Below are 6,145 nucleotides of genomic sequence, written 5' to 3' on the forward strand. Positions count from 1 at the left end.
TTTTCATAGTTTGTTAAACTTTTACATCCCAGTCCAAAGTGCTGGATGTCAAATGTCACAAAAGTGCCATAAGGAGGCCTGCACTGGCTCTCCTGGGCCAGATCCTGAGTCAACTGGAGCAGGTGGGTTTGTGCCGGGCAGAGCAGGGGATGGGGAAGGATGGCAGCACTCTGGGAGTGGGGTGGGGACGTTTCCCAGAGGGGAGCGTGGCACGGAACCTGGGAGGGTAAGGTTCAGTGACAGTGGTATAAGCTGTACCCAAACCCTCATTCCTGGGCCTCAGCGCCATAGGTGCTGCTGGCTGTTTGCTGCAACAAACTGGCACTGTGTGAAAAAAGCTTGAGTTTTATGCTGCAGTAAAGCGTCATGCACTGCACTAGTTCTGGCCGCAGAAGGCCTCAATAGGCTTGCGGCTTAAGAATATTGGGGTCTAAGAGCCCAATCCTATGCATGTCTACTCAGAAGCAAGTCCCATTATAGTCAATGGGGCTTACTCCCTGGTAAGTGTGGACAGGATTGCAGCCAGGCAGCCCAATCCTGGACTTACTGGCACATGGGGCTGCTGCAGCACTAAAAATGTCTGCCACTGTATCCTGAGTGGGCAGAGCAGCCTCCAGCAGCTCCTAAGGGGAAGCTCCTCATCCCCTTCCCCCGGATAAGGAAAGTAGCTGCACAATGGGGCTACTCGACTCTGTAGCGCCTCTTTAGCTGGCGCAGAGGAAAGGTGATTTGTGTTGGGCTGCTAACCCCTGCTAACTGGTTAAGAGGCACTTTTTCAACTGGGTGCTCCTCTTTTATTTAGCAGGGGGAGAGTAACTGGCCCACCTCACCCCAGCAGTGTCTTTTCTAGTGGCTGTCTGCTGGTGTTGCATCTTTTTGGATTGTGAGCCCTTTTGGGACAGGGAGCCATTAGATATTTGTTTTTCTCTGTAAACCGCTTTGTGAACTTTTAGCTGAAAAGCGGTATATAAATACTGTTGTTGTTGTTGTTGGGCTGCGAGGTCCAACACGGGGCTCTGGATCTGGCAGAGAAGAGCTCTGCCAGTCCTAGCCCCCTCCTGCCCCATTCCCTGCCCCGCCTCCTCCCCTCCACCTCCCCACCCTGGAATGCCTCTCCCTGCTTCCCCCAACGCCCCACTTACCTCTCCGCCACCTGGCGCTTCGCACAGAGTGCCGGCGGTGGTTCACCAACCTCCAACAGGCACTGGCTCATATTGAGCCAGTGGCCCTGTGCTAACATTTGCAGGCATGCCTTATGGCACATTTGCGACAGTGCATGCCAGCAGTGAGCCTACACACATTCATCTAGATCTGGCCCTAAGAGAGCCAGGATGGCATAGTGGTTGGGGAGTTAGACCTGGAAGATCCAGGTTCAAATCTCAACTCAACCGGGAAGCTTCCTGGGTGACCTTGGGCCATGAGTGTAGAGGGGGAGTAATGGAACATGTCAAGGAAGGTATTTGATTTGTCCCCCAGTCTGGCCTGGAAGTTTTTATTGAGGAGTTTACTTCCACAAAAGTTCATGCTTAGGATCAAATTGTTTATCTTTTTATCTGTCTTTCCAGAAGCCTCTTCATAAAACACTCCTAGTCAGTATTTGATCAATTACCCAGGCTACATTTCCACATCCTCTTGTTTTTACTCCTCGGGGTCCTTCCTTTCCGCCTTCACCCCAAGGGTCTGCTTTTCCTCCAGTCCATGCTGAATAAACATTTCTTCTTGCTTGCTCTGGACTCCCCCACCCCACAAAAGTCTTCCACCGTTCATCCCATTTCTCACCAATCAGCACATTTCACCTCGGTCGTGCTCTCTTTCCCTTTCAGGGCATTGATTAAAGAAAGCTAACAAAATTGTCTTGGTATTGATCTGGTAGAGTCTTCCTTCCACACTGAAACTCCGTTCACTTATTGGTTTTAATAACCAAGCAGGTCCATTAATTCTCTCCAGCCACTCAGCTGCACCATCACATGCAGAGATGGATCAGATTCCCCAAAGGTAAATGAATTGACATGAGCCACTCTGCTAAGTGAGCTTTCTGTCCTGTTGCTATTTAACCTATGCAACACCTTATAGAATATAGACTATATACGAATACAAAGCAGCCGCAAATCTAATGGTTTAAGTTTAACATTGTTACTGGCTCTTTCTTGTATTATAAAGCATTTTTAAAAAGTATATATTGTCCACTGAATAAAATGCACCACTCGAAAATGTGAATCAAATGTATCGACTCCATCTTATAGCAGAAGAATCAGAACTTTTAAAGCCAGAGGCTCACATATGCCTCAGGACAAAACAGCTCAGCCAGCAATAGGAATCCTCTGCAACTGAGCAGAATCCTCTTCAGTGTTCCCTGTAACGTCATTGTGACATGGTGTGGGGCCTTCCTCACTGTGATATGACTGTGCAGTGACATGATAGCATCTCTGGCTGCTCGGTGATGTCATCAAACGTCATCACCAAACTTCCGAGTTGCTGATCTCCAAGCTTGGTTGGTCTCTTCCTCCTGGGGGGAGACCCTTCATTTCATTTTATTTTTATTTGAAGTATATGTATCCCACCTTGACTATTCTGGCTTTAGCATGGCTATTTCTGATGCATATAAGGAAGCCTCAAATCTATTATCAGTGTGATATGGCTTTCCAAGCAACTGAATAGGTAGAGAACATTGGAATAGGCCTCTTGGGGAGGGGTTGTACACATATATACATCCAGGTGTTGGCAACCTTCAGTCTCGAAAGACTATGGTATCGTGCTCTGAAAGGTGGTTCTGGAACAGCGTCTAGTGTGGCTGAAAAGGCCAATTCGGGAGTGACAATCCCTTCCACACCGGGAGCAAGTGCAGTCTGTCCCTGGTCTGTCTCCCTGGCTATGGGCCTTCCTTCTTTGCCTCTTAGCCTCAGACTGTTGGCCAAGTGTCTCTTCAAACTGGGAAAGGCCGTGCTGCACAGCCTGCCTCCAAGCGGGCCGCTCAGAGGCCAGGGTTTCCCACCTGTTGAGGTCCACTCCTAAGGCCTTCAGATCCCTCTTGCAGATGTCCTTGTATCGCAGCTGTGGTCTACCTGTAGGGCGCTTTCCTTGCACGAGTTCTCCATAGAGGAGATCCTTTGGGATCCGGCCATCATCCATTCTCACGACATGACTGAGCCAACGCAGGCGTCTCTGTTTCAGCATACACATACATCAATATTTATATACCGCCTTTTCTGTTTTTTAGAGAGCATTCAAGGCAGTTTATATAGGCAGGCTCAGTCTAAGTCACCATTTTCAATGGGATTTTTACAATACATTCTGTGGAAGACCCACAGAACCCTCAGTCACCCAGTGTTGTGTTTGTGGCCTCACTTGGCACCAGGCTACATTTTCATTAGCTACACCACTGACCCCACACTCTTACTGATATGGCTACTCAGCTCAACAGTGACTCCATTCTGCCCCGATGGGTACTGCAGCTTGTCACAGACTGCATTCCGTCTCCCATCCAGAGATGAGACCACGGCATCTCCTGTGTAGATTGCCCTTCAGGCAATACCAGCAGCTCAAACATCAGTCCACACCTCCAGCCCACACCACCCACCGGAAGTTTCCCACTGTTGCTTTGGTGCAAAATTGTTTTTGCTTTGGCAAAAGTGGTGCAAGCTATCTGTATAATCCCTGCTTGTATTAGACTAATTCCCATTTCTTTCATCCATTGTCATGTTCATTGTCTCCATATTAGGAAAAAAAAAATGCTTTTGGCAATAAATCCACTAAAGAAATTGTATCCACCGAGGAGTTTGTATGTACAGGAGGAAATTGCATCCACTGAAAACACTTCTTGCACAACAATAATCCTTTTGCTTCACCCTCCAGGCAAATGGATTTTGAGTCCCTCTGTTTTATTTTACCATTTCAGCCTTTGGTTTCTTTCCTCAAAAGTGGCAACATTTGTTGTCTTCTTTCTCTAACCACCATTTCACCAGCATTCCTGCCATTGAGTGGATCTCAGCAAGCAGTGTAATTAGACGATTCCAAAAAGCAGACCTGGTTGGCTTAAGTGGTTAGCCATTTGGAAGCCCAGCAGAAATATGTAGCTAACAGAAAATCAGTTAACACATTGGTACACACGTATTGTTAAGGAAACAGCTCAGTGGTAGAACATACACTTTTCCTGCCAGCAGTCGTGGGGATTGCCAGTGGGATGGTTAGACAGCAAATGCTGGGGAAGAACTCCTAGCCACAGAAATCTGACACCATTCAAAGCACGTGGGGACAAATGGGAGCCCCATATGTGTTTGTTTGAGGCAATGTTTCTGTGCCATTTTCCCGATCACATCAGGCACTAGGAATGTGGATGGGAAAATGCACTGGTCTTGTCTTCAGCAAAATTCTTTCATCTCATCCAAGCTTTTATGGTTGCTAAATATTTCCTTACCCCAAGGAGGTCTCCAGAGCCCAAAACCCCCTGTGGGATACAGTGTGCTACTTGATGCAGCTGCATCATCGCAGGGGGAGTTAAGTAGGATTGGGCTGTAGTAATGTAGACCAAACTACATCAGAGAGAGAATCTCCCTCCATTTGATTACTTTGAATCAACTGCCATTTAGTCAGAGATTCATAGATTTGGAAAGGTACCCACAAGGTCATCTAGTCCAGCCCCCTACCTGTAGTCAGAAATCCTCCTAGATAACTGTTACCCTGCACATGCCTGATCTCGTCTGATCTCGGAAGCTAAGCAGGGTCAGGCCTGGTTAGTACTTGGATGGGAGACCACCTGGGAATACCGGGTGCTGTAGGCTTATACCATGATCTTGGAAGCTAAGCAGGGTCAGGTTAGTACTTGAATGGGAGACCGCCTGGGAATACCGGGTGCTGTGGGCTTATACCATGATCTCGGAAGCTAAGCAGGGTCAGGCCTGGTTAGTACTTGGATGGGAGACCACCTGGGAATACCAGGTGCTGTGGGCTTATACCATGATCTCGGAAGCTAAGCAGGGTCAGGTTAGTACTTGGATGGGAGACCACCTGGGAATACCGGGTGCTGTGGGCTTATACCATGATCTCGGAAGCTAAGCAGGGTCAGGTTAGTACTTGGATGGGAGACCACCTGGGAATACCGGATGCTGTGGGCTTATACCATGATCTCGGAAGCTAAGCAGGGTCAGGCCTGGTTAGTACTTGGATGGGAGACCACCTGGGAATACCGGGTGCTGTGGGCTTATACCATGATCTCGGAAGCTAAGCAGGGTCAGGCCTGGTTAGTACTTGGATGGGAGTCTGCCTGGGAATACCGGGTGCTGTAGGCTTATACCACAGTCTTTCGAGACTGAAGGCTGCCAACCAATCAACCTCCATCAGGAGCCTGTCGAGCCTTGCTTGATGATCTCCAACAAAGGAGTCCATTCCCTCCTCCAGCTGCTTCTTTCAGAGGGGCCCTGGCTCCTCAATCGGGGCAAGTATGAGAATGAACCTTGGTCATTTAGCTTGGGATCAAGTGATCCCTTCCTTCCAGAACAGTCTTCCCCCTTCACACTGAAATTTGAATTTGCTTATTTTACTCCTCTCTCTTGACCTGCTCCTTGCCCCTATTGGATTACGTCATAAGTTGTTTTAAATTGAATTGCCGTGAGTGCGCAGGCAAAAACAGAGGCATATAAAAGCAGTCAATCAATAATGTATCAACACTTCTGTTTTTATGCCGACTGGACTACATCCCGTCTCATGCAACTTTTGCTCATCTGAATCAACAGGTTACCCATGAACTTATGAAATGTCAGGTTCTTATAGAAATTTACTTAAAGGCCAATCCTATCTTCATCATCCAGCTCATTATCTAATTCAGGGGTGCCCAAACCCCAGCCCTGGGGCTACTTGTGGCCCTCGAGGACTCTCAATGCGGCGCTCAGGGAGTTTCTAGTCTCCAATGAGCCTCTGGCCCTCCAGAGATTTGTTGGAGCCCACACCGGCCCAACGCACCTGCTCTTATTGTGAGGGCAACTGTTTGACCTCTCGTGTGAGCTGTGGGATGAGGGCTCCCTCCACTGCTTGCTGTTTCATGTCTGTGATGCAGCAGAGGCAGCAAAGGAAAGGCCAGCCTTGCTTTGTACAAGGCCTTTTATAGGCCTTGAGCTATTGCAAGCCCTTCATTCATTCATACAAGTTCATC

The 6,145-nt window shown here is 48.2% G+C and overlaps 1 pseudogene; it reads left to right on the forward strand.

Moving 5' to 3' along the window:
- The first annotated feature begins 4,659 nt into the window (after positions 1 to 4,659).
- LOC136661001 (5S ribosomal RNA) lies at positions 4,660 to 4,778 on the forward strand (annotated as a pseudogene).
- Positions 4,779 to 6,145: the final 1,367 nt, after the last annotated feature.

Source organism: Tiliqua scincoides, chromosome 9 (assembly GCF_035046505.1).
Source record: "Tiliqua scincoides isolate rTilSci1 chromosome 9, rTilSci1.hap2, whole genome shotgun sequence".
Classification (NCBI taxonomy): Eukaryota; Metazoa; Chordata; class Lepidosauria; order Squamata; family Scincidae; genus Tiliqua; species Tiliqua scincoides.